Source organism: Micromys minutus (assembly GCF_963924665.1).
Source record: "Micromys minutus genome assembly, chromosome: 18".
In the NCBI taxonomy this organism is placed as follows: Eukaryota; Metazoa; Chordata; class Mammalia; order Rodentia; family Muridae; genus Micromys; species Micromys minutus.
In genome coordinates this window covers 23,279,291-23,307,173 of record NC_137953.1, presented here as the reverse complement: position 1 = coordinate 23,307,173, position 27,883 = coordinate 23,279,291, and the positions used below count along the sequence as shown (strand labels likewise).

Genomic DNA, 27,883 nt, shown 5'->3' with positions numbered 1-27,883 from the left:
CCTTTTCAACCCAATCACCAATTTGTGGCATTTTCCTCTTCAACTCAAATAAACCCATTCAATGAAAACACAACTCAGTAATTAGGAAAGCAAACTGCGGTCTATTTTGGGCAGATTTACCACTACACTGTCTATTCCCTCCTAAGAAATCCCTCATCGTCCTGTTCCCGTTCCTTCCTCTCCTCCTTCTCCTCTGACTCCTCCTCTTCTGTTTTACTCCCTGACTCCTCCTCTTCCATTTCCTCTCCTTTTTCCCCACCTCCTCTCCCTGTCTAATCATGCATTGCCTTAACATAAATCTACAGTTCTACAACAAATATTAGATTAAATATATTGGTCTGAAGGAAATATAAGCATACCCAAGATAATACAAGTAATATATACCTGTTAAGCAAAAGATATCTAAGAAAATGGCACTACAACAAAATTACAAAAATTAGTAAACATTGTTTAAAAATAATCCTCAAAATTAATAGCCTTCCTTTCCCAGTGAAAAGCAGAAACTAAAAGATTGGATTTAAAGAACAGGATATTATTTTTTTCTTCAGAAAACATATTTCATCATCAAGGACAGACACCATGTTCGGTGGGACAAGGAAGCAAGCAGGCATAACTATTCTGATCGCTGACAAAATAGACTTCAAAACAAAACTAATCAAAAGAAATAAGGAAGAACATTTTATAATCATTAGTTAAAAAGTGAACTACATGGTAGCCACAATCATCTGTAATGAGATCCAGTGCCCTCTTCTGGTGTCTGAAGACAGCCTACAGTGTACTCATATACATAGAAAAATAAATCTTTGCAATGCATAGTTCTGAGATTCTTTAAAAAAAATCTACCGTCCATAAATTGCTTAATTTTTATTATATCCTGCCAAATAACAAAAGCATTCTCTTCTGTAAATTTTATAAAGTTTGTTTCTTAAAGTTTGAATGATCCCATTTCCAGTAACCTAACGACATATGTCCAAAGTCAGGTCTGGTTTTTCTTGGGTTGACAGATGGTAACTGATATATGAATTAGTAAAAGAGGCAGCAGAATCCTGCTGGTGCATTATGAATCTCGTTTTTTGGAATTATTGTGGCTGGTTTTTAATGTACTTGTCTTAAGTGGCTTCTCATTGCCCTATGTCAGGGAACATAAGTCTTATCCTCTTACTGAGGCAATACTTTGTATTCTAGGCACCTAAATGTCTACTAAATGATAAAACCTGGGAACTCGGAGTTGAAAGGGAAAATTATTCAGTTAGCCTCAGACTAGCTCTCTCACTGTACTAATATCTGCCCATGAGAGGCATCTTTGTGACAATGTGTAGAAGTCAGAGAACTTGTCTGAATGTTGGCTTGGTGTATAACACCTTCTAGACTAGTGGTCTCAGCCTTCCTAACGTGGCAACCCTTTAAAGACAATTCCTCGTATTATGGTGACCCACACCAAAAAATTAATTTTGTTGCTACTTCATAATAACAGTTCTAATGTCATGAATCATAATGTAAATACTTTTGGAGATAGAGGTTTGCCAGTGGGGTTGAGACCCACAGGTTAAGAACCACTGTTCTAGATTATTCAGTCTATTTTTCAGATAGGTCACCTGACACAAAAGTAATTGATTGGCTCTCATCTTTACATTAAAATAAAATTTATACAATCATATACAGGGCAAATTTCTCTCCTTTTACCTTCAGATGCAGATTACTATTTGTAGGTGCATAGACAATTGCATAAATGGTGCTTTTCAGTACATACCTTTTTGTAAGTGTAATTTCAATATATTTCATTACATTCACATACCCACATACCTGGAACTTTGCAGTAAATTTGTTTACTAAAAAAGTTTTGCTTACTACTGCTGATGCTAAGTAGTGTTTACTGGCAGGAACATGGTATGGATGCCTCCTCAGAGGCTCTGCCAGAACCATACTGATACAGAGGAGGATGCTTGCAGCTAACCATAACTGAACATGAGGACCCCAATGAAGACACTAGAGAAAGGATTGGAGGAGCTGAAAGAGCCTGGCTTGGGGGAAGGGGATAACGTCTGAAATGTAAATGCACAGAATATTCAATTTAAAAAAGAGATGTGCTTGTAACTTCTCATTGTTAAATGGATCATCAAATTTATGTGGAAAACAACTCCCTTCTTTGGTAGAATGTAGTAGAAATTCATGAATGTAAAAAGATCTACACCAAAATGTCCCATTTGTCCATTGCAGCTGATGTTTGACACAGTTTGTATTCTCGTAATAATCTCCGATGTCAATTTTAGACAACCATGTAGCTAATTTAAAATTACTTCTATGTTTTGAATTCTAATCCTTTAAGGTAAGATTGAGTCTTTATTTACAAGAGACTCTGAAGAGGAATTCACTGAGAATGCAGGATGACCTTCTCCAAGTTCTCCTTCATTCTTTCTGTTCTCACTCATCCCCAGGAGATCACATTAAAAGTATAAATAACTTAGAAAGTCCTCCAGTCTTGGCAAATTCAGACACATGAAAAGTTCAGTCTCTTTAAACCAGCCAATTTCTTTTCAAATCTAAAATCTCTCAACTGTGGGCTCTTGTAAACTCAAAAATAAATTTAATACATTCTTACTTTAAGAGGGAGGAACCAGGCATAGTCACACTCAAGTCAAAGAAAAACAAAACTTTAAAAATGTAAATAACTCAGCATCCAATATCTGAGATCCGATAAGAAAATTCTGGGCTCCTCCAAGGGCTTGGGTCACTTCTCTGGCTCTGCCCTCTGCAGTATATGTAGTGAGTCCTCTCTGCTCTGACTGGCTCCATTCCAAGGCTGCTGCTGTTCTTGGTGACTGTCTCATGGTACTGGCATCTCCAAAATGCTGGAGTCTGTTGCTGCAACTAGGATTAATTTTCACCAGCGGAATCTCACGGTGCCAAGCCTCAGCCTCACTGCATGTTCCGTGACCCCTGGGCCTTCAACTCCCACTAAGTCTGCACCTTCACCAGTGGTCTCTCCTGGCCTCTCACAGTGCTGAGCCTCAGTTGCTTTCCATAATCCCCTCATCCTTGAAAAACAGTACCACAGGTGTAAACCTTACAGTATCAGGTTTGGCTACCAGCGTGTGGTCCAACCTTGGCCTCCTCGGAACACAGCTTCTGTGTACTGAACTCTAAGCAAACACTTTCCAAAGCTTTTCACCTCAGGGATAATGGTCTCTTCTTAAACACCCCAACTTCTTTGTTCCTGTGGGCCAGAATCAAGTATCAGAGCAGTGCAAAGGCTTCACTTTAGTAGTTCTTGTATCTTGTTAGTCACAGCTAATTCTTCAGCCTCAGCTAACCAGAACCACAAATTCTTAATTTAAAATAGCAAATGGCTCTGATAGGGTCTTTGAACTTCCCTCTGAAACTGGATAAGCCAGGCCTCCATTGTCTGCATTGACCTCAACATTCTTACCTTCCAAGCTTCCACAGAATAGCTCATGATGTATTGAACTCCCAATGGCTTTTTTAAAATTGGATATTCTCTGTGTTTACATTTCAAATGTTATCTCCCCCCACTTTTATCCGCATTCCCCTAAACTGTGAAAACATGCCTTCACTGGACCAAAGGCCACTTCTCCTACTGACGTCAGACAACGCACTATATATGCAACTGGAGCTATGGGTCTCTCAAAGTGTGCTCAATGGTTGGTATTTTAGTCCCTGGGAGTTATGGAAGGTTTGGTTGGTTGATAATGTTGTTCTTCCCATGGGGTTGCAAATTCTTTCTGCTCCTTTAGTCCTTTATATAGCTCCTTCTTTGGGATCCCCATGTCCAGTCCGATGGTTAGCTAAAAGCATCCTCAACTGTATCTGTATGACTCTGGCAGAGCCTCTGAGGAGGCATCCATATCTGGCTCCTGCCAGTAAGCACTTCTTGGCATCAGCAGTAGTACTTGGGTTTGGTGACTGCATATGGGATAGATCCCCAGGTGAGGCAGTCTCTGAATGATCTTTCCTTCAATTCCTGCTCCTCTACTTGTTCCTGTATTTCCTCCTGTGAGTTTTATTCTCTCTTCTAAGAAGGACTGAGGCATTCACATTCTGACCTTCCTTCTTTTTGAGCTTCATAACATCTGTTAATTGTTTCTTGGGTAATCAGAGCTTTGAGGGGCTAGTATCCACTTTTCAGTGCATACCATGTGTGTTCTTTTGTGACCTCACTCAGGATGATAGCTTCTAGTTCCATCCATTTGCCTAGAAATTTCATAAAGTCATTGTTGGAACATCTTTTGGGTAAATATACCCAGGAGTGGAATAGCTGGGTCTTTAGGTAGTACTATGTCCAATTTTCTGAGGAACCACCAGACTGATTTCTAGATTGGTTGTACCAGCTTGCAATTCCACCAACAATGGAGTAGTGTTTCTCTTTCTCCACATCCTCGCCAGCATCTGCTGCCACCTGAGTTTTTGCTCTTAGCCATTCTGACTAGTATGAGGTGAAATCTCAGGGTTGTTTTCATTTTCATTTCCCTAATGACTAAGGATGCTGAACATTTCTTTAGGTGCTTCTCAGCCCCAATGGCTTTTCTTGCCCAAAGTTCCAATGTTACATGGTTAGGCCTGTCACAGAAATATTGCATAACCCTAGTGCCAAGTTGTCTTAGTTAGGGTTTCTATTGTTGTGATGAGACATCATGACTAAAAAGAAAGTTAGGGAGAAAAGAGTTTATTTGGCTCACATTTCTTCAGCACTGATCAGCAAAGGAAGTCAAGATAATAATTCACATGGAGCAAGAACCTACAGGCAGAAGCTGGTGTAGAGGGAATGAAAGGCTGCTGCTTAGTGGCTTGCTCCTCCCAATTTGCTTAGCCTTCTATTTATAGGACCAAGGACTGCCAGTCTAGGGATGGCACCACCCACAATGGAGCTGAATCCTCCCCTTGAATCAATAATTAAAAAATTGCCTTGCAGGCTTAACTTGATGTTCTGCAGGTGTTTTCTTAATTGAGATTCTGTCTCCTCCAGTGACTAATAGCTGCCACCTGAGGCCATGGTGACATTCAGCAGCCATGCTACCACTGGTGGTTATGTCCAGGTCCGTGGTCCTATAACAGCCAGGGTTTGTGCTGATGTCTGAGGCCCATGTTACCACCAAAGTCCACCTTGATGTCCCTAGGCTGGGCTGCCACCTGAGGCCATATTAGTGTCTGAGCACCGTGTTCATTTGTGCCTGGTCATTGCCAGTGGTCACACTCAGAGCTGGCCCTAGCCACCCCACATACCTCAGCAGAGTAGCACAATAGAGTTGGCCCTGGTGATGGAGTCTGGGGAGAAAGTGAGTGAAGCCAGTTGTGAGATGGTAACAAGGACAGGACAGGGGGAGAATTGGCCCCACTCCTCAGAGGCTGTAGGACTTGAGAGAGCAGGTCCCATACATCATCTGGGCAGCACAGTAGAGCTGACCCTGGTTGCAAGGATGCAGGTAAGCTAGCCCTAAGGGCATGAGCTCAGGAGAGCACTCTCTGCCCTACTACTGTGTAGTGGGCACGGAAACAGGTAAGCTGCATGCCCTGCCTCATACCACCTGTGACAGACAGGTAAGCTAGCCTTTCCCTTCACAGGCTGCAGCACTTGGGAAAGCTGATTTTGCCCCTTGCCTGGGCAAAGCCAGAAAGCTGGCCTTGCTGGTTTCAGGCACAAAAGAACTGGTAGGCTGACCAACTCAGTTTCCATTTCGGCCCAGATTCAGGGATTTGAGTTGGCTCACCCCAAAGTCTACCCCATCTATGAACTGGAGTATGTAAAGAATCCTGTCCTGCAGAACCAAAGCTGCAGGATCTCCATGACACAGGGCAACAACAGGATGAGCCCCAGTGAGGTTCCAGTATTGATGGTGTAGCAAGAGCCAGAAGCCCTCAAACTACACCAATGACCCAATGCAATGAACATTTGCAAGTAAAACTGTTTGAGCAAGAGGATATATTGTGTGGCACACACAGCTTCCATGACAAGAAGTTGTTTTGTTGTTGGTTTCTTTATTTTATCTTAATTTTTGGTTAGTATTGAGGGGGAGGATGCCAGGGTAGAGGGCAGATATGAAGGGATAAAAAGATAAATGGGATTTGGGTACATGATGTGAAATTCATAAAGAATCAAGAAAAGTAAAAATAAAATAAATCTAAGCTCATATATCTTGGGTCCAGTGAGAGAAGTCAAACTCAAGGTGGGAGCCTGGAGGTAGGAACTGAATCAGAGATCATGGAGAAATGATGCTTACTAGCTTGCTTCTTGGGTTCATTTCAATCTGATTTTTTATATAATCCAATCGCCTGCCAAGGGATGGCATTACCCACAGTGAGCTTTTCAGATTGTCGGTACCATCTACACACACACACACACACACACACACACACACACACACACAAAAAGCATGCACTTTTAAAAGCATTTCAACACTTGCTTTATCACCAAAATTCATATTTATATGTATATATACACATATATGTATATGTATGTGCACATGTATATATAGTGGTATCTTCAATCATCACAGATTAAATGAGCCTCCTTTTTATGAAGTATGCAATTTCAGATCCTTGTTATAACAATGCAAAAGAGATGACTAATATTGTATACTTTAGAAATATGCCACAAATTTCGTGACCAACAAAAAGAATGGCACAATGAATTTGAATTTTTATCTCAATGAAACCCCAAATCTGCAAACTTTGTTTCCAGTTTCAGTTAAATTCTGGGCAACACAGAGCTGAGGTGGTAGAACTATAGTAGATCTTACACATCTTTCATGTTTAAGAACAAATAATATGACTTTTTTTGTTTGTTTGCCTGTTCATTTGTTTGTTTGAGGTTTTTTTTGGGTTTTTTTTTTTTTTTTTTTTTTTTTTGAGACCAGATCTTGATATATAATCCTAGCTTTGAGCCAATGATTCTCTCTAGTGCTCAGATTATAGAAGAACCTACTGCGTTCTTTTAAAGGCCTATATTAAAGGTATAAAAATGCAACAAATACATTTATATATTTACTCCTATATTCCATAAACCAACAGTTCTCTGCAGCCACACTTTAAAAACAAATTGAGAACAACTTGCAACCATGAGATCCGTGTGGACTTCAACACAAAAGGTGCTTGCTTAGGTAAGTATAATGTAATAATCAGTCAGGAAGTTAATAACAATACAATATTCTTACATTATTAGTGTACTTAAATATCACCAGTGGTCCCATGTTTCCCCTTCCTTCTTTCTTTTATACCCTCCTTCCTTCTTGAATTTTTCCTTGTGTTGGGATAGGACCCAGGGCTTCCTACATGCTAAACAAGTGTTTACCCCTGAACAATGCTCTACTATAAGTTTTCTTTAACAGCACAATGTCATTTCTGAGTTGGGTGCAATAGCTGATAACAATAAATATAGCTCTTAGGAGGCTAAAATGAGGGAGGGGTTGAGTTTGAGGCCACCATGGGTAGGTACATAATGCCAACTTGTCTTTTTCTTTAAAAAAAAAAAAAAAAAAAAAAAGGAAAGCAAAGAATTTATCAGAGCCAAACCTAAGATACAACATGGCATTTAGTTGTCCTATCTTATGTATCTCTCTTAATCTGAAGTGGTTATTATCTTTCTTCAGTGACCTGGGCATTTTGAAGCACAAGAAAGTCTACTACTTCTTATGATCAGATTCAAGTCACATGCTTTTTACCAGGAATTACACAGAAACGGCCCACGTCCTTCCTAGTTCATCCTATCACGAAGCATCACTAGCCACACTAACTCTGATCATCTCATTGAAGTTTTACGTGCAACTCATGCGTACTTTAAATTACTGTTTTCCTATATGTGATGGGGATCGGGTTATTCTTAAAGCTAAAGGAAAGGGACAGCCAAGAGTTTCTATGTGTAAAGAGAAATTGGTGGGCTCTGCTCCTTCATCTCTTCAGAAAGTACATGTGACAGAAAAAGAATGATCAAATGAAAATCTGAAAATGTTGATGCTTCAGCTACAAAACTGTTTATCAAGAAATCTGTAGCTCTGAGTTTTCTGAAGACAAAGAGAAACAGGTATTCTGCTGACAGCGGCTCCTGGTGAGCTGAAACACTGAAAATGAGTTTCTATGATGATTTGTGTCCTTGCTCACTGTTGGATCACTCTTCAGAAACTCTCTGACAGGATGATAATACCCTGTGCTATTAGCCATACTTTACAATCAAAAGAACACCTATACCTGTGCTAAAACTGTGAGTCTTGGCTTCTAGCTACTTTCATCTTCGAGGGGAAATTTTATTAAAACTTTACAAGTTATTTGATACATGTTTGTTTGTTTTCTGGAGTTATAAATGTAGTGCAGTGATCAGGATGTTTGTAATTTATTCTTTCACGGGGCCCTGTCTTGGAGAAGAGGACACAATATGCCTTCTTCCTAGCTGCGGTTACAGGAAGACACTGTTCACATTGAGATGGCATTTGTGATGGCTATTCTTGCCAGCTTTGATTACATCTGAGGTTAGCTAAAACCCAAAGAAGTCAGGTATACCTGTGACAGATTTTCTCCTAAATTAAATCATTTCAAAAGGAAAGACCTAGGCTGGAGAGATGGCTCAGTAGTTAAGAGCACTGACTACTCTTCCAAAGTTCCTGAGTTCAATTCCCAGCGACCACATGATGGCTCCCAAGCATCTATAATGAGATCCGGCGCCCTCTTCTGGTGTATCTGAAGGCAGCTACAGTGTATTCATATCAATACAAACTAATAAAACAAATTTTAAAAAGGAAAGGAAAAACCCACTTTTAATCCATACTTTTGAGGTAGGAAGATACACCTTTAATGCAGATCTTTCAGGGTGGGGAGAGATCTACCTTCAATCTGGGCCACACCTTCTGCTGGCAGCTTATATAAAGGACATGAAAGAAGGAAGTTCTCCCTTTCTTGCTCCCTGGCCATCTTGGTGGTTGATTTTGGTTGGGGGTTGTCCCACACATAAGGCAAAAAGATGGTGGCCACTAAGAAGATGAAAACGTCTCTGGAGTTGATCATCTCTAGGCCCCAGATTGTTAGGAAAAGTGAAAAGTACGTACTGAGGCACAAACTCTGAAGATGATCAGACAAGGCAAAGCGAAGTTGGTTATCTTCACCAACAACTGCCCAGCTTTGAGGAAATCTGAAATAGAACACTCCACCATGTTGGCTAAAACTGGTGTCCATCACTACAGTGGCAATACTATTGAATTGGGCACAGCGTGTGGGAAATACTACAGAGTGTGCCCATGGGCGATCACTGACCCAGGGGATACTGATATTGTTAGAATCCTGCGAGAACAGACTGGTGAGAAGTAAACTAAGTTTTCTCTTAAGAAAACTTTGCCAGAGCTCCTTAAGAAAGAAAGAAAGAAAGAAAGAAAGAAAGAAAGAAAGAAAGAAAGGAAGGAAGGAAGGAAGGAAGGAAGGAAGGAAGAAAGAAAGAAAGAAAGAAAGAAAGAAAGAAAGAAAGAAAGAAAGAAAGAAGTTAGTTCTCACTTTGCATGTTTGCTCTCATTCTTGCTAGCAAGTCTATCCCTTCACTGGCATTAGAGTTGACTTCTTTAGGATTCTGGCTTACAATGAAGACTAACTAAGCCATACAGCCTTGTGTATATCTTACTAGATTCTTGGACATTTTTTTCCTTCACAGACAGCCATTGTTGGACTAGCTGGACCACACACTATAAGTCATTCTTATATATATGAGAATCTATCTATCTATATATATATATATATATATATATATATATATATATATATATATATATATATATATATCAAACTATATATCAATCTTGTATATATTATAAATCATATATATATATGTATGTATATATATTCTTTATACATATCTATTCATATACATATATGTCTTCATTTTGTAAGTTTTGTTGCTCCAGAGAACCCTGGTAATATTGTGGGTCAGTCTGATGTTGCTTGTATTCTAATGATAAAATTGGTTCCTCACGATGTGGTTGCCCATCCTCCCTGACCAAGCAGATGTTCATGTACTCAACTGATGCTATGAGAACCTTCTCCCCAATTTAGCCTTTCACAAAAAAGGCCTGTAATTGGCAGTGGAGGGAGTAGGGTGGGACTTGAGGTTTGAGAGGAGGTTGCAGTTAGAAAAGAAGAGGAGGAATCCAGAGATCTCAGAATGGAAAACAGAAACCGTGTTGCTCTGGGGAGAGGTTATGCCTATATTTCCACAGCAAAAGAAAAGCTATGGATTTTTCCAAGTTGATAAAAATCAGACATGACAACAGAAAACCCCCTGAAGATCTTGGCTATGGACAAGAAGGATTGACAAGACGAACAATGTATGTAATGTATACACTGATCTCTACACAGGAACTTGTTGAGACTTAAACATCTATATGCAGCTGTGATGGTTTGTATATGCTTGGCCCAGGGAGTGGTACTATTAGGAGGTGTAGCCTTGTTGGAGTACGTATGTCACTGTGGGTGTGGGCTTTAATACCCTCATCCCAGCTGCTTGGATGCCAGTCTTTTGCTAGCTGCCTTCAGAATAAGAGGTGGAACCCTCAGTTCCTCCAACCCCATGTCTTCCTGGACACTGTCATACTCCTGTCTTGATGATAATGGATTGAACTTCTGAACTTGTAAGCCATCCCCAATTAAATGTCATCCTTATAAGAGTTGCCTTGGTCATGGTTTCTGTTCACAGCAGTAAAATCCTAACTAAGGCATCAGGCAATAAATCTTATTGGCTACAAAACTCTCATAACTTATTATCACTTATTATCCTTTCATATGGAATAAATGGAAATTTATATGACAGTTTGATTATATGATCAAATTAACCCCTAAAGAAAGACAGTTGTCTTTATTGTTCTTCCTTAATTGACATCTGCACCCTTCAAGTGTAGGATGATGTCATTATACAACAAGGCAGGTCTAGCTTATCATTGGATGAGAAGGAAAGATAGGCAGGGAAAATTCTAGAAAGTAGAATGGAGGATTGAGGAGGAAGCAACATGAAAACAGACTTGGAGACAGAGAAACCGTAGATGTTTCTCTCGGTGTATCTCTATATGGATAAGGTTGTTATGAATATTTTATAAGAGATGGACTTGTACAGGATCATTTGACTTACCTAGGTAGGAAAATTGTATTCTACAAATTATATCAGAGTATTTTGGTGTATTCTTTGATGTAGTGACTTAATTGAGTCAAAAAGGATGTAGTCATGGGATGCACAAGGCTCGCCGCAGAGTTAGAATGTGTGTGTACAAGGCTTGGCAACAACACACCAAAAGAAAGTGAGTGAAAACAACACACTGGGGCGGTCGTGGACCACCTAAGACAGAAGCAGCCTGGGCTGGCAGAGTGGACTGTGCCTGGGTCAAAAGCCAGTATCTGTGAGTACTTAAGAGGCAGCATGTAGCTGCTAAGAAAAAGATATCCTGCAGTGCCATGTGACCCTATGGGCATCTGCACTAACTTGGGATAAAAGGTTACCACTTCTTATTTTTATCGCAACATCCAAGTACTATATAAATGTCTTTACAGAGCTAAGTATTGCTTGTAAAGCTTGTATACTGCAGAATGAAAGATCAGAAAGACACTTCTGACAGGATTCATCCCCGGGATGCTGAGATGCTGAGATCTGCTGTTTCAGCTCTCTGCTTGATTCTAACTCAACCGCACTGAAGCTTTTTCCTCTGAAGACTTGTTTCTAGGACATTTTTAGATCAGCTAGCTCACTCATCCAGCCTTTTAGACTGTTATGGTCAGGACTTTCCATAAGCTATGAACTTTCTCAGCACATAGAGACTGAATAGCAAATGATTCCAGCTAGCTTTCTTTTGACAAAACTATTTTTGCAATTTCCTTTTGGGGCCCCCAAAGGAAATTATTTGCCCCAACTCAAGCAATCATAAGGAGACTGTTGCTTCAGTCCCTTGAGTTAGTATAGATTGTTTTGGTAAATTTATGAGTTATAGACATGTTGTAATTTTAGGGGATGATTGACAAGTAAGGTCTTGGACAGAGAGGAAAAGAAATAGGACAATTAGACTCAGGAATTTCTGTCTTTCCTCTTCTCTATCCTTCTTTCTTCCTTAGGTAAGAGAAAGGGTGTTTTGAAGAAAAAGGAGGTTATGGAAATATAATAAATTGGACAAATGGGAGTAGGTTATAGAATCTACCAAACAACATTTTATAGCTGTAATCTTACATTGATAGAGATCTTTATATTTTGATGCAAAATTGAGGTTATATCTTGCTATTGATACAGAATTTTGTATATTGATACAGGTTTAAGGTTTTCATTGGTATAAATCTTTATATATTGGTACAAAAGTTAATAATAATTTTCTTACAACATAATATGGGTATGTTTCAATTCTTAAGATAGGCATTGTGCCTGTGCAACTCATTCAAAGATACATGGTCAGTCCTAGTCTTTTTAATAGCCACTATTACAACTCTTTAGGATGATTAAATAATGAAAGCCAATAGTCAGTCAATCAAACTCATAGTCACATTAGATATTAGTCTAGATAATGGCAAAAATACATATCTTGGTTTGTGCAGATAAAATATACCTGGAGACAGACAATGTCGGCTTGTTGAGCTATGCTATGAATAGATAGAGAGGCAAGAGCATCAGAGATCTGCAAATATGGCTTTTAAAGTTATTTTGTTATCTTTTGACTATGAGACAGGTCTGTTACTCACAGTAGCCTAATTCTACTTCAAAGAAGATGAGCATCAATAACATTCATATGGAATTGCTTCAACTGTGGCAAGCTAGCCACTAGACAAGAAATGTTCTAACTTTATCTGCAGACAAACTGCTGTCCAAAGAGGACAAAGAGCCAAATGGATAGTTGACTGCTAAGCTCTGCCAAGACAGGGTAAGCTAGTTCTTCATAATTCCTGCTTCACTTAAGGTCTGTCATATTTTCTGGGATAGAAAACTGAAGATAGTTACTCCAACATTATAAAGAATTTGGGGGACTGTCTAGGCAGTTGGTGGTCTCTGTCATTTATTTATTTTTTCTGCATACTCAAGTAATATTTATCCTTTCTCAAGTCTTTGATGGGATTAAAGATTAGTTATAGTTTCACAATTGAAATTAAGTTGTTTAGCATTTAAAAAGATATTTTAAAATATGTTTTAGGATGGTAATATGAGTTAAAATGAAAAATGATTTAGATACAGAATTATAAACTCCTTAAGATAGGAAAGATGGTTAGGTACCTTATCTAAGTTACAAAGTTCAAACTTTTAATGTGATTCATACCTAATAATTTTCATAATTGCTTCATAATACTCCCTACTATAAACGTTGTTTATTACTATAAGAGAAAGAGACTTTTTAATTGAGCAAAAGGAGGAAATGTAGTGGGTCTATGTGATGATGCTTGTATTCTAATATTAAAACTGGTTCCTCAAGATGTGGTTGCCCCCAACCAAGTAGATGCTCATATATGCAAGTGATGCCATGTGAACCCTCTCCCCAATTTAACTGATCTATAAAAGGATATTGCTTATGAATTCAGCAGTGGAGGAAGTGAGCTGAGATTGGCGGTTTGAGAGAAGGTTGCAGATAGAAAGGGAGAGGAGGAAGATAGAGAGGAAGAAGCTGTCATAGACCAGAACTGCATGGCCAAGAGAAAAGACAAGTAATAAGGGGCCTTATAGCCTGAGAATAAGTTAGAATAGTTCTAGATCTGCCCAATCTAGGCATTTGTCTAGCATAAAATATCTAAATTTGTGTCATTTATATGGGATTACTAGAATAATAACTCCAACAACATGGTATATTCCCCCAAAATAAAACACTACCCAACAATGGAAAATCTGTTGAGATCAGTTTGCTAGGGCCTCCAACAATGGTAACTGATTTTTCTCCCAGTTCTTGAAGATGGAGAAAGCTAGGCAGGGGTTAGGGACAACCAAACTAAGGATGTATGAAAAAGCCACAAACAACTCTACTACATTAGAAACCAACTATAAATATGTTTTAAAAACTAAAAGATAGAGCTACTCCACATGGGTGGATAATGCTGCTACTAGAAGCTAATTGATTTGTTTAAACCAACATGCAAGTGTTAGGTGTTACTAACTTTATAATTATAGTTAGGGTTAATGCTTTATACTTGCTGATCAGGAAACAACCCACAGAGACTGCCAAAACAATATAGGCTATTGCCACTGTCCTGGTTTCCCACCAAAACTAAATGCTGAGACTCTTTTATTAAAGGCAACATATATTTTAGATGTAAGATTTAAAAAAAAGAAACAGAAAAAAAAAAAAAAAAAAAAAAAAAACCGGAACTGAACTGGAAGCTTCTCCCTTTTTGACTACAATTCAGTGTTGGAATGTGTTTGTCTTAGGGTTTTACTGCTCTGAACAGACACCATTACCAAGGCAAGTCTTATAAATGACAACATTTTTAATTGGGGCTGGCTTACGGGTTCAGTGGTTCAGTCCATTATCATCAAGATGGGATCATAGCAGCATCCAGGCAGGCATGGTGCAGGAGGAGCTGAGAGTTTACATCATCATCCAAAGAAGCCAGGAACAGACTGAGCATCCTCAGTCAGGTAGGAGGAATGTCTCCAAGCCCAGCCTCAGAGTGACACACTTCCTCCAAGAAGGCCACACCTTCTAATAGTGCCACTCCCTGGGCCAAGCATATGTAAACCATCACAGTGTTATTCCAGCTTTTGTGAAGGAAAGCCACCAATAGTCTAACCCACCTATGGACCCTGTGTGTCATATACTGACCTGCTAGACTGTCCACAGATGCAATACTAGCACGACTGTTTCAAGGTTAAGTAGCCACTTATTGATTATATTGGGGCCTATTCTATGAGATAGAATCATGCCTTGCACTATACACAGTCCAAAATTCATTGTGAGAAATGGCATGGGCTCTACTAAAAATTCTACTACTGATATTTTGTTAAACATTGTTGTTGTTGCTGCTGTTCATAGGCTTCAGAGCTAAATAGGATCATTGGTTACTTGTGTCCTCTGGAAGCTTGCTGCATGTCTTCTGGTGCCATGAAAGCCAAAACTCTGGAAGTATGTTTTCAGGTCAGTTCCAGCTCAGAACCTGTGTTTGAAGTGTATGGTATCTTTAGGGACTTACTATAGTGAGAATTTTGATTTCTTTGAAAAACAGAAATATTGTAAGAATATATTCACATTTTTATTCCCAGATGTGGATGTGGGATGTGGTGTTGCTTCAGATTGTCAATAGCAGCTGACTATGATTTGCCTCATGCTCTAGCAGAGGTGTGATTTTGCCAACTTCAGATAGTTTCTGTGATTGTGTGATATTTGGAATTCTCAGGACTTTCATAGGTTATATAAATGCTAGGGTCCTGATAGATGGTGTGGGTTGTTAGTTATTGTTTGGTTGGTGTTGGTCACAGTCTGTTAAGTAGTAGAGCACAAAAGGAGGAGGAAAGAGGAGGAAAAGGAGGAGGAGAGAAAAGGAAGAGGAGGAGGAAAAGGAGGAGGAGGAGGAGGAGAAGAGAAGGAGGAGGAGGAGGAAGGAGGAGAAGGAGGAGGAGAAGGAGGAGGAGGAGGAGGAGGAGGGAGGAGGAGAAGAAGAAGAAGAAGAAGAAGAAGAAGAAGAAGAAGAAGAAGAAGAAGAAGAAGAAGAAGAAGAAGAAGAAGAAGAAGAAGAAGAAGAAGAAGAAGAAGAAGAAATTAGATATCTTGATGGTGAAGCTCAAACTTGCCTCAAGGAACTTGATGCCCGTAATCCCAGAAAGTAGTCTAACAATAACTTCCCCCCTTTCTCCTTTATACTTCTTTCTCTATTATCTAGAGTTATGGAATTAAAAGGAGGGGATAGGGTGGAGAAGGGTGGAAAAAACAAAGAATCCAAAAAGTAGCCAAAGTCTGGCTATAATTTACCTTCTACTTCTGGAGAACAACAAAAAGCAATAAACAGCAATAACCTATGATGTTTGGGAAGTCTTTTGAACAGTCTTGACCAACAACTGAAGAAGAGATTTCTCAGGCATAGTATTAGGGTTTTTGTTAGATGGCTAGGATAGAGCATTGTTAGCCTGGATGAGAAAATTTCATTTAAATTATGTATAATTTGACACCAATGTATTCATATTTAAGGCATTTTAGGTGGATAATTAATAGTATATGGTTCCTTATTAACTTTTCAGACACCCTTGCAGGGTCTTTTGCTTTGTTGGTTTTTCCCTTCTTTATATATATGTCTTGCTTCATCTCATTAGTACCCTCCCCATCTTCATACTTTTTCATCAGATCACTTGTAGCCTGTTATTTATATTCTCTATTGTTCCTCCACCCAAGCAACCCCACAATGATCCATTTTTACCTTTCTGATTTCTGCAGTTGCTCCATAATATGTACTCACATGTGAAGATTTGGAGCTAGTAACTTAGATGAGAGAGCACATTTACCTTTCTGGGTCTGGGTTACTTCTCTCAGTATAGTTGTTTCTAGATACAGTCTCTTACCTGAAAGTTTCATGATTTCATTTTTCTTTGCAGCTGAATAGTATTTAATAGTATAAATGAACCTCATTTTTGTTACTCTTTATCATGTTAAATATATATATATATATACAATATACATTGAAGAAGTATATAAAGGTTGTTTCCATTCCTACCTATTGTGATGTGAGCAGCAATGATCATGGTTGAGCAAGTTCCTGTGAAATAGAAAGTCTAGTGATTTGGGCATAAATCAGGGAATGATATATCTGGATCATACAGTATATTTATTTATAGATATTTTGAAGATTCTCCACAGTGATTTCCAGAGTAGTTATATGAATTAACAACCCCATACCATCCATAATTTGTCATTTCTTTTTTTTTATTGGATATTTTCTTTATTTATATTTCAAATGTTATCCCCTTTCCTGGTTTCCCCTCCAAAATCCCCCTATCCCATCTACCCTTCCCTGCCTCTACAAAGGTACTGCTCTACCCAACTACCTACTCCCTTCCACCTCCCTGCCCTGGCATTCCTGTACACTGGGGCATCAAGCCTTCACAGGACCAAAGGCCTTGCCTCCTGTTGATGCCCGATAGGGTCATTCTCTGCTACATGTGCAGCTGGACACATGGGTCCCTCCATGTGTACTCATTGATTGGTGGTTTAGTCACTGGGAGATCTGGAAGGTCTGGTTGGTTGATATTGTTGTTCTTCCTATGAGTTGCAAACCCCTCCGTCTCCTTCAGTCCATTTCTAACTCCTTTACTGGGGACCCCATTCTCAGTCCAATGGTTGGCTGTGAACATCTGCCTCTATATTTGCCAGACTCTGGTGGAGCCTCTCAGGAGACAGCTATACCAGACTCCTTTCAGCATGCACTTCTTGGCATCCACAATATTGTCTGGGTTTGGTTGGTAACCATATATGGGATGAATCCCCAGGTGGGGCAGTCTCTGGATGGCCTTTCCTTCAGACTTTGTTCCACATTTTGTCTCTGTATTTCTTCCTGTGAGCATTTTGTTCCCTTTTCTAAGAAGGACTGAAATATCTGCACCTTGTTCTTCTTTCTTCTTGTGCTCCATGTGGTCTATGAATTACATCTTGGGTATTTTGAGCTTTTAGCCAAATATCCACTTATCAGCGAATGCATACATACCATGTATGTTCTTTTGTGATTGGCTTACCTCACTTGGAATATTTTCTAGGTCCATTTATTTGCCTAAGAAGTTCATGAAGTCATTATTATTAATAGCTGAGTAGTACTCCATTGTGTAAATGTACCGCATTTTATGTATCCATTCTTTTTTTTTATTGGATATATTTTATTCACATTTCATCCACCCACTTCCTCCTGCCTCTTCACCCTGACAGTCCCCTACACTGCAGCATCAAGCCTTGGCAGGACCAAGGGTTTCTCTTCCCATTGATGCCTAACAAGGCCATCCTCTGCTACATATGCAGCTGGAATAGGTAAAAATATATCTTTACCAAGTATATATCTGATAGAGCATTAACATCTAAATCCAGAAATAACTAAAAACTTGAATAACAATCAAAGTAGCAAACAAACAACCCATTAAAATAAGGTATAGAACAAAATAAAAAGTCTACAAAATATTAAACACAAATGGCTGAGAACATTTTTTAAAATGTTCAACATCCTTAGCCATTAGAGACATACAAATTAAAACTACTGAGATAATTTATCTTATTCTAATCATAGTAGACAAGATCAATTAAAAATACAAATAATAACATATGCTGGCAAAGACTTGTGAGTGAAAACTTATATAGTCCCTATACAGATCAATATGGAGGATTCCTAAAAATCTGAAAACTTTTTAGGAATAGATCCAGCTATTCTACCCACAGCCATACACCCAAAGGACTCTGCAACTCCCTGCAGAAATATTCATGTTTGTTGCTGCTTCAGTCACATTAACCCGAAATTGGAAACAGCCTAAAGGTTCATCAACTGGTAGAAAAATAATGAAAATGGGGCACATTAACAAATTGGTATGTTTTTCAGCCATTATGAGAAAAATGAAATTATGAAGTTCATTGGTAAGTGAATGGGACAAGAAAGAAATATTTTGAGTCAGGTAATCTAGACCAAAAAAGTCAAATATTGAATGTTTTTCCTTATATGTGGATGCTATCTTAAGTTTTAGATAGGTATATCTTAATCAAAATAACCACAGAAGTTAGGCAACTAGTAAGGAACCAAGAGGGGAAGAAGGAAATTTTCCAAGGAAGAAGAAATAAAATATACTGTTATAAAGAGATGGTGTGGACACTAAACCAGGAGGCTTAATTGGATAGGAATGGAAGGACAGGGTAAAGGAGGGAGTATGAGAAGCAACAAGTAATACTAAAGTCCTCTTGAGAAGTTATATTGAAACCCACTACTCTATAATCCTCCTAAAAGAAACCTAAACTGTATAATGAGTAAGTCCATGTCCCAACTAGCTGCCTTACGCTACCAAGTAAAATCCCCAGGATTGGATTATATCTTGTTGAGTCATTGGTCAAAGAGATCATATGGATTTTCTAAAACATCACAGGGTATTGTGAAAGGCATTGGATACTCTCTATAACCTGAGAGTAAGCATCAATAGCTGAAGACATTTCTTACTTATATAATAAAACATGGAGAAACCAAGCTGCTGCCCAATTTGAAGAATTGTCCCTACTGACAAGTACTCATGGTGCGGGAAGATATTCTGTATGCTACTGGAATATCAAGAGAATCATCACTATCACCCAGCTAAAAACCCTGCAAACTCCAACAGTAACCTGCAAGATGTGGTGGTGGCACAAAATGTTATGGGAGTAACTGTTGGGATTCTGTAAACTCCACCCCTCAGTTACCTGGCAATAGTCAGGTATACCCCAGCTCACAGTTACCTGGCAGTAGCCAGTTACCTGACACTATAAAAGGGGCTGCTTGCCTCCTCCTCTCTCTTACTCTCTTGTGTTCTTACACTCTTTCTCTCCCCGCTCCTTGCCCCTCCTCTCCCCATTCCCTTCCTCCCTCTCTCTCTACATGCTCATGGCCGGCATCTATTTCTCCTCTTCTCTCTCTCTGCCTCTACTACCCTCTTAACTCCCCTCCCCATGACCTGAATAAACTCTATTCCATATTATACCATTGTGTGGCTGGTCACTCAGGGGGAAGGGATTCCCAACATGGATATCCCAGAGGCATCCCCCTCGCCCACATGCCTCTCCGAATCTCCATGGGCCATATCCCCTCCACTCTCTTCATCTTTTAACAACTTTGGTGCTTCATGTGAGGAGATTAGATTTCGTCACAACCAAACATCTGTCTTTCCTTTCAGTAACCAACCACTTTAGTTTTTTTTTTTTTTTTTTTTTTTTTTTTTTTTGTTGTTGTTGTTTTTATTTAAGGTCCACTCCATGATTTAGAACACTTACTAGACACTGTACAAGTGGCCAATAACATGAGACTTGACAGGTCATGGGCCCTAGGAGAAACCTACTGTTATGATTCTGCTAAACTAGGAACATAGCAACAAAGGCACATCACTATACTCAATAGTTCCGGGCCTTGCTCACCTGTCACCTGAGCAGCTTCCTTTTGCGGTAGATGGTTAATTAACATGGAGATTCATAACTAGACAATTATGTAGAGAATGACAGACTTTGGAGCACTCATCCCTGAATGAAATGTCCTTCTCAAACTCTTTCCTTCAAGGCTCATGGTTCTACAGACAAACATTTTAAGAGCCAGAAATGGTGGATGGTTTCAAGGAAATAGCATCATCTAGACGAAACAGGGCTGATACACATATGAATCACAGATACTCTGGCCACATGCACAAAATTGCACAGGTTCAAGTGAGATTGTGGGAGAGAAGTGAACTCACCCCTAACTAAGATGCTATTTGCAATTGATATCTGCTTGGAAAGGGAAAATCAGTTTTCTTATTCCAGGGCAAGCCCCATTCCCAGAAGTATTTGGCCAGCACAAAACAGATGCCAGTTTGTGTGCTTTTTGTTTTTATTTTGGGACTTTATTTTATGATTTCATTTCATTTCATTTTATTATTACTACTACTACTACTACTACTACTACTATTATTATTATTATTATTATTAATTTTTTGTTTTCAACCAGGTAAACAAAGCATGGGTCTCCTGCAAATACACCATGCCCTAAGGTCAGATAAGAAGCCTCTTAGGAACATCTCGGTTGCATCTCTAGCTGGTGCTTGCAAAAGCAATTTTCAGTATTCTTTCATTCTTTAGTTTATTCAGTGAAAATTTCAAAGCTTTCTTTTTTTTTTCACCAACAGGTGCTATTTAGATATTGAGGTGATTTCTGCCATTTACTTCAGTTAAGTTTTGTGGGAGAGGCTCCGTAAAAGCTTTCTTATGCTAATCTCCCAATGTGTCTTACTGTGAAGCTTCTATCTTTAGTTTCCCTGAAGCTACAGAAAAGCAAATGAGCCCTTTGTTGCCGAGGTGGGCTGGCATTTTTCAGTTTTTCTCTTATAAACCGCACATCACAGCCCCCACATCATCAGTCCAGTTCTCCTCCCACACCCATTTCAGGTGGTCATGTTTCTGTGACAGCTTTGCCCATGGTTGAAAAGAACTTTGTTTCTGTGGATGGGCCAGGGCAGAAGAGAAGAAAGTCACTCTTTTTCATATCCTGCATTATGTAATTCTATAGGCACATTTTGAGGTGACCATATATGTGATACTATAGTCTTAAAGTGACTTACCTGTTGTGAGAAATATAGGCAAAACACACTGCCTTTTCTGTCAAAAGGTTAAATAACACAAAACTCTATTTAAAAATAATAAAGAAGCAGTTTGGCAAAGATTAAAATTCTTCCAAGTGCCCTAACCCTCTACTCCTCTACTTCTCTATTCCTCTCTTCTCTCTCTCTGCCTCTACTACTTACTCTCTTAACTCCCCCAAGACCTGAATAAACTCTCTTCTGTACTATACTGTCCTGTGGCTGGTCGGTCCCTCAGGGGGAAGGAATTCCTAACATGGGCTGATGAGAGGCATCTCCCTTGCCCCCAGGCCTCACCACACCTCCATGGGCCAAATCCCCCCCCACCCCACCCCACCCCCAACTCTCTTCATCCTTTTCCTAACATTGGTGCTGAAACCCGGGACCTCATCTTTTAACAACAGTGTGACCTTCCAATCCATGGTTCTAGTCTTCCAGGAAAAATTTGGGTGGACAGAAAGCTATAAAGCAGAATCCAGGGTTATTATCATTCTCGTAGTATGAGTTGGTTCGCCCTACTGACCCATCAATAAATAAGACAGGATTCTGATGCTTTCTGAGGGTTTTCATATTAGGAAAGATAGGGATAGAAAACAAAGCTTCTTGTTTGACTAAAGAAAAGACAAAAGATCTGATTCTAATAAAAATATACCCCACTCCCAACTCAATAGAGCTCTGGGACACATGCTTTGGTATTTCCCCAAAACAGGGGAAATCTGTAAATGCAGGGAGAAGAGACATTTCAAGGATGGCTCAGTTTATAAAGAGTACAAGAAGTAATCTTCTTCATAAACATTCACGATGAAAATTAAGGGATCTCTCCCTCTCTCTCTCTCTCTCTCTCTCTCTCTCTCTCTCTCTCTCTCTCTCTATCTCTCTCTCTCTCTCTCTCTCTCTCTCTCTCTCTCCATCCCCCTTTACCATCAGGAACTTTCAATAGACCTGAAGTGGAAGCAGATGGAAGGAAGGAGCCAGGGAAAATAAATTTTCTGCCTACATTTGAAACTGCATACTCCTCCTTTCTTTCTTGAGTAGAACAAGGAAAATACTTTTCTTTTTCTTTCTTTCTTTCTTTCTTTCTTTCTTCCTTTCTTCCTTTATTTCTTTATTTCTTTTTCTTTTTCTTTTTTTCTTTTTTTTTCTTTTTTTTTTTTTTTTTGTCATCTAAAGCTACAATTCTATGATCTGGAGAGATGGCTCAGTAGTTAAGAAGACTGGCTGCTCACCCAGAGGATTAAGGTTCAATCCCCAGCACCTACACAGAGGTTCAACAGCTGTCTGTGGCTCCAGTTCTAGGGCATCCAACACACTCTCCTAGCCTCTCTGGGCCCCAAGCATACATGTACATGAAACACACATATAAATAAAATAAAAGTAAATTTTAGAATAAAAACAAAATATCCTACTTTATAGGGTTGATATGTAAAGATTTTAGGCTCTTTATGCTTTTCATTTATCTGTCTTGTTTTATTTGTTTTCCCTTATGCTCAGGTTTTGTGAACACACACACACACACACACACACACACACAGAGTGTAAATCCAAGAAAAAGGAAGTTTCTTGAGATTTACAATAACGAAATGCTTGGTAGTTAAAAGTACACAGTCAGGAAACCTTAATGTGCTGTATATGTTTTCAGGATTCAATTTTTTATTGGGGAAATAATATAGAGGAAGAGTAAGTAGGGCTGAAATTTTTTAAGTATATAAATATGAGATTATATTTCTGGTATGACTAGTTTAAAAAAGAAAAAAGTTCAGACAAGGATGAATTTTATATGATAAAACTAGACTTTTGTCTGAAAAAATAAAAAATAAAATAGCAAAATAATCAAAGCTTAAAGCCAACTTGAAAAAGGTCTAAATAAATTATATAAGGATTGTGGATTGTGTATGGTGGGACTTAAATATGATATATACTTAATGATTGAAATTTCAAAAGTTAATTAATCAATTAAGGTATGTACTTGTGGGTTTGATTACTTGATATGCTTTAATTATTTTGGGAAAAAGTCATAACAAACCAAGATTTACTCAATACTGTTTGGGTTATTTTCTCTAATTATTGTTTAATTATGTATTCTAACTATTATACAAAAATTAAGCTTACAAGGCTGATGGAGATGTCTGCGTGTTCTGGGTGCTCAACAAGGTCTAGAGATGCTACCAGTGAGGACAGGGTGGTCAAAGAACACAGCCAAATTTTTGATCTTTGCCTCCAAGGCCAGTCAAGGCCCTGGGGACGAGATGCCCTGATAAAAAAATGTTCTCTTTTCAGAGACACCAGAGACTGAACTCTATCAAGTGCACATATAAGAGGAAGTCAAGGGGACGTGGGGCCATGTGCAATACAAATTTAATGTAGGATTGTATAGGGATCCTCACAATCACCAAAAAGTTGTAAGAAACACATGACTTATGAAAGATAAACAAAAGTTTAATATCAAAAATGAACCTCATCTGGGAGATCTCTTATACTAAGATCTTTCAAAGTATTAGATGGATATCACAAAAAAATGTTTAAGGTAAAAACCAAAGATAAAACAAACAAATAAACAAAAAGCCAAAAAACAAAAACTGTAAAATATTTACTTGTGATAGTGGACCACCAATCCAGATAGGCTGAAGCCACCCTTGTCATAGCTATTCCTGCTGATAATGTGAAGAAGTGTACCATGATTTGTGGGACACACACACACACACCCACACACACACCCACACATCTTATTTCTGCTACCCTAAAAGATCTCTTGAATGTATTAGACACTAATAGAAGTTATTCTATTATACTCTTCACAATATTCCCCAGTCTAGAAAAATAAGAAGAGTGAATCAACTTTTAAAAAAATCTATAATTAATTCGTACCTCAAGCAAGATTAACCTGGACTTTGTTTAGGATTAAGATAGTTCTAAGAAGGGATGCAGGCCACAGCAGTACTGTGCATCTTCCTACATTTCAACAGATTCACAGACCTTTGCCACCATAGAAACTAAAGATCAAGTTCTCAGAAATTATGGGTCTTCCCTCCACTTTGCTTCCTCTCATGTTACCAGACCTTCTCACAGATTGCTCTACTCAAACGTCCAGCCCACCCTTTATGGTTTGGGGATCAAATGCTGCAAAAGATCTGGAAAGAAACCAAGTTGGAATTCAACAGGGAGGGCCCTTTTAAGTGCCGTTAACCACCCAAATCATGATTTTGTTCCTCAAAAGAGGTTGGACACATTACATCCACACCCACTCCCCAAAGCTGCTGACAAGAGGGTCCAAAAAAAAAAGGATAATCTTATACTCTTATCAGAAATTTAAAGACCCTTTATAAGTAAGATTTTTTTAAAAACCTACTTTTAGTCTGTTTATTATTAAAAAAGATAATGAAAAACTTTGTGATTAACGTAACTAAAACAGTCTCTTCACTCACTAGTCAACTAAAACTATCTAGTTTTAGTCTGAGGAAATTTACAAACCAGAGAGGTTTCTTAAATCGACAGATATATGTGCCTAGCTTTTTTCTATGGGTCATCTAGGGAGCATTTAAAATAATAAGATTCCCTAAGACCTGCCCTACATTCTATACAGATCCCTTCTGAGCTACATCCAAGCCAGAAATTCCTTCTCTCTCTCCAGGGCCTAGCCCAGTTCCTTCTGTGTCACAGCCAACCTTTTCACCAGCTATGACTTCAACATTCTTTGAGATCTATGCCTGTTAGTCTCTCATGCCCTCTCTGTTATCGCCTTCTCAAAGTGCCAGACCTACATCCAGTACCCTGGGCTAGTGTCCCCTGCCTACACCACAATCCCTTCTGCCAGGACCCTTTCTCCCTATCCCCTAAGCCACAGACGCCTCTCACAACACCCACACTACAAGTATGAATCAGGACTAACATCCTATACACTACAGTCCCTTCTGTCTGTCTGACTACATTCCGTTCAAGCTTTGTTTCCAACCTCTTAATCTGACCACATAGCCTCTCTTCTGCCCCAAAATGCTCCAGTCATACAAGAATTAGAATGAACAAAGTCTTCAGAGAGAGAGACAGGGAGAGAGAGAGAGCATCTGGTTGTTGAAGAGAGGCAGGTAAGAATAGGAAATAATTTAGCAACTCACTACCCACAACTTCCTTCTAACAATGAAAACCTAGGACTGTTATCTGTACATGTGATACAAAACTCTTCTGAGACAATGAACCTAGCGGCATGTAAGTAACCTAGGACTTACATCTGCAAATAAATTCCTTCTCCCCTTAATAACCAGTAAACTTCAGCAGTTTATATTCAAATGTATTTCATACATCTAGGTTTGAAGTAGAAATAATCAGGTTTGATCTGGTTTTGGAGGCCCAAGTAATAAGGCAAACTGTGCCCTGAAAAGGAAGTCTTATGGAGATCCCCCTGTTTAACATGCATAATTGGACACATACTTGTGTATAATTGGACACATATAATTAAAATTAGATGTATTATGAGAAGGTAGATGCAGAGGGAGAAAACGATATATAACTTGAAAAAGAAAACCACCCACACAGCACCCATAGTAACCAAACTGTTCTTTTATCCAACCACCATAAAAGGAAGTCTGAAATAACTACTAAGGGCCTTCTCATTCATGTGGCTTCCTGTTAATATTGACATCATGTTCCTCCCTAATCTGTGTCATCACCTAGTTTGGAATTAAATTTCCCTGTTACCTTTGCAATTTGTGGGGACCATGTCTTTCCTTCTTGAATTATAGGCCATGTTCCTGAAAACACTCAGCCAAACTGCAACTACCTGGTCATAGTCAGAGAGGTGTAAGTGTTCATCTGGCAACAGATACCCCAGCCGTATCACTCTGGGGCTGAGGATTTCAACACGAAGCTGATATTAAACATTAAGACTTTGGCAGTCTCAAAGACTACGTCCATCTTAAGGCTGGCCAGCAATGCTGTTTTCCTGTAAAGCTTTGGAAGCATCAGCTCATACAGAAAAGTGATAAACAAAGGCAACTAGACCATGCTGGATGTTTAACTCATCATTGTGGGGGTCTTCCCTCCTTCCTTTCCTCCCCTCCCTTCTTCCTCCCTCCCTCCTTTCTTCCTTCTCCCTCCCTCCCTTCCTTTCTTTCTGTCTAGACAAGGAGAGTTAAATGCTTTCTCTGGCCATCATTCAATTTCTGATGACAAATTCTGATGCTTTGCCTGGGACTTGGTGAACCACCAGCTCATTGGTACTGCCTGCTGCATTCTGTGCTAAAAATTAAAAAGACTAACAGTAGTCTGAGTTTGTGCCGAACTTCCTTTTCAGAGCCTTTATTTTTGGCAAATACGTGGGAGTGCTGTAGAAAATAACAAAAACAAGAGTTGTGTACTGACAACTATAATCATAAAATTTTACGTTTGTAGTTCGTTTTTAAAATAAGTAGGTAGAAGTATATTGCCCAAACTATTGGTTAGGTGTTGGGGTATTAATTTTTACTGCTAGACTTTTTGATTTTATTTTAGTTTATTTCAAACATATTCAAATAAGGACTTAAACTAATTTATGAAATTACTATAATAGAAGGGATTTTTAAAAAATTACTGCTGAGGCAGAGGTTTGGGAGGAGCTAAGCAGAAACCACTCAGGTGCTATATTTGGTTGGTACCACCCTTTGAAATCTAACAAATTACAAGAACACAGAGTCTGCATTCTGCCTAACCTAACCATTCTGTTTTGGAGAAGTTATTTTTGAGAACAAATGTTTGTCTTTGTTACATGATTGTTTATAATGGCAAAAAACTAATAATGATTTCAATATGTGCCAGGAAGAAATAACCCACATATCCATTTTGCCAGATAGCATGCAGTTGTTTAAGGTAATGTAGATTATCACTCAGTTTTATTAAAGAGGTTCAAGCCAAACAGGATGGTGTGTGTCTGTGATCACAACATTTGTGAGACATGGTCAGAGGTATTGGAAGTTCAAGACCAAACTTAGCTACACTGGGAGTCTGAGGCTACCCAGGAATAGAAGAGATTGTCTCCAAAGGACAATGGAACAAAACTGTGGAGGTATACACCTATAAAGCCAGTGCTGAGTAGGGGCAGGAGGGTTAGGAGTTTCTGGTCATCTTTGGTTCTGGCAAATTTCAAGGCTAATCTGGGGTACAGTGACATCCTGTCTCAAGAAAAAAAATAAACAAAATAAACAACAAGAACCACAAACAAACAAACAAGCAAAGTAGTTAGACCTTGACTCATGTCTTACGCCTGCAGTTCCAACATTTGAGTGGCAAAGGCGGAAGATCAGTAGTTCAAGGTTACTCTTGGTTATACATATATTTTGAAACCACCCTGGGCTATCTACACTTTGCCTCAAACAGTAAAACAAGAACAGCGATGTTCAATTATGTGATTAGTTTGAGGAAACAGCCAAAATATTATGCCTAGAATAAGCAACTTTAAAATTACATTAATGCATTAGAAAATGAAAGGTTTGTAAGCAGGCAATATTGCGCTATGCTCTAGTCCTTGATGCCAGGCAATTAAGAATTAAATAAAGTTGATGAATGGCAATTTATGTTACGATTTTTTAAAAATAAATTTAACATATTTTTATATAGTAAGTATATATTTGTGAAGAGAAAGTCAAACTATGTTTAGTATTTTTTATTAAATATAGAAGTTTATAT

General features: G+C 38.8%; 1 pseudogene across 1 annotated transcript; it reads left to right on the top strand.

Moving 5' to 3' along the window:
• The first annotated feature begins 8,962 nt into the window (after window positions 1–8,962).
• Window positions 8,963–9,306, top strand: LOC308432109 (large ribosomal subunit protein eL30-like; annotated as a pseudogene). Its single transcript has one exon. The product of its transcript is annotated as a large ribosomal subunit protein eL30-like (transcript).
• Window positions 9,307–27,883: the final 18,577 nt, after the last annotated feature.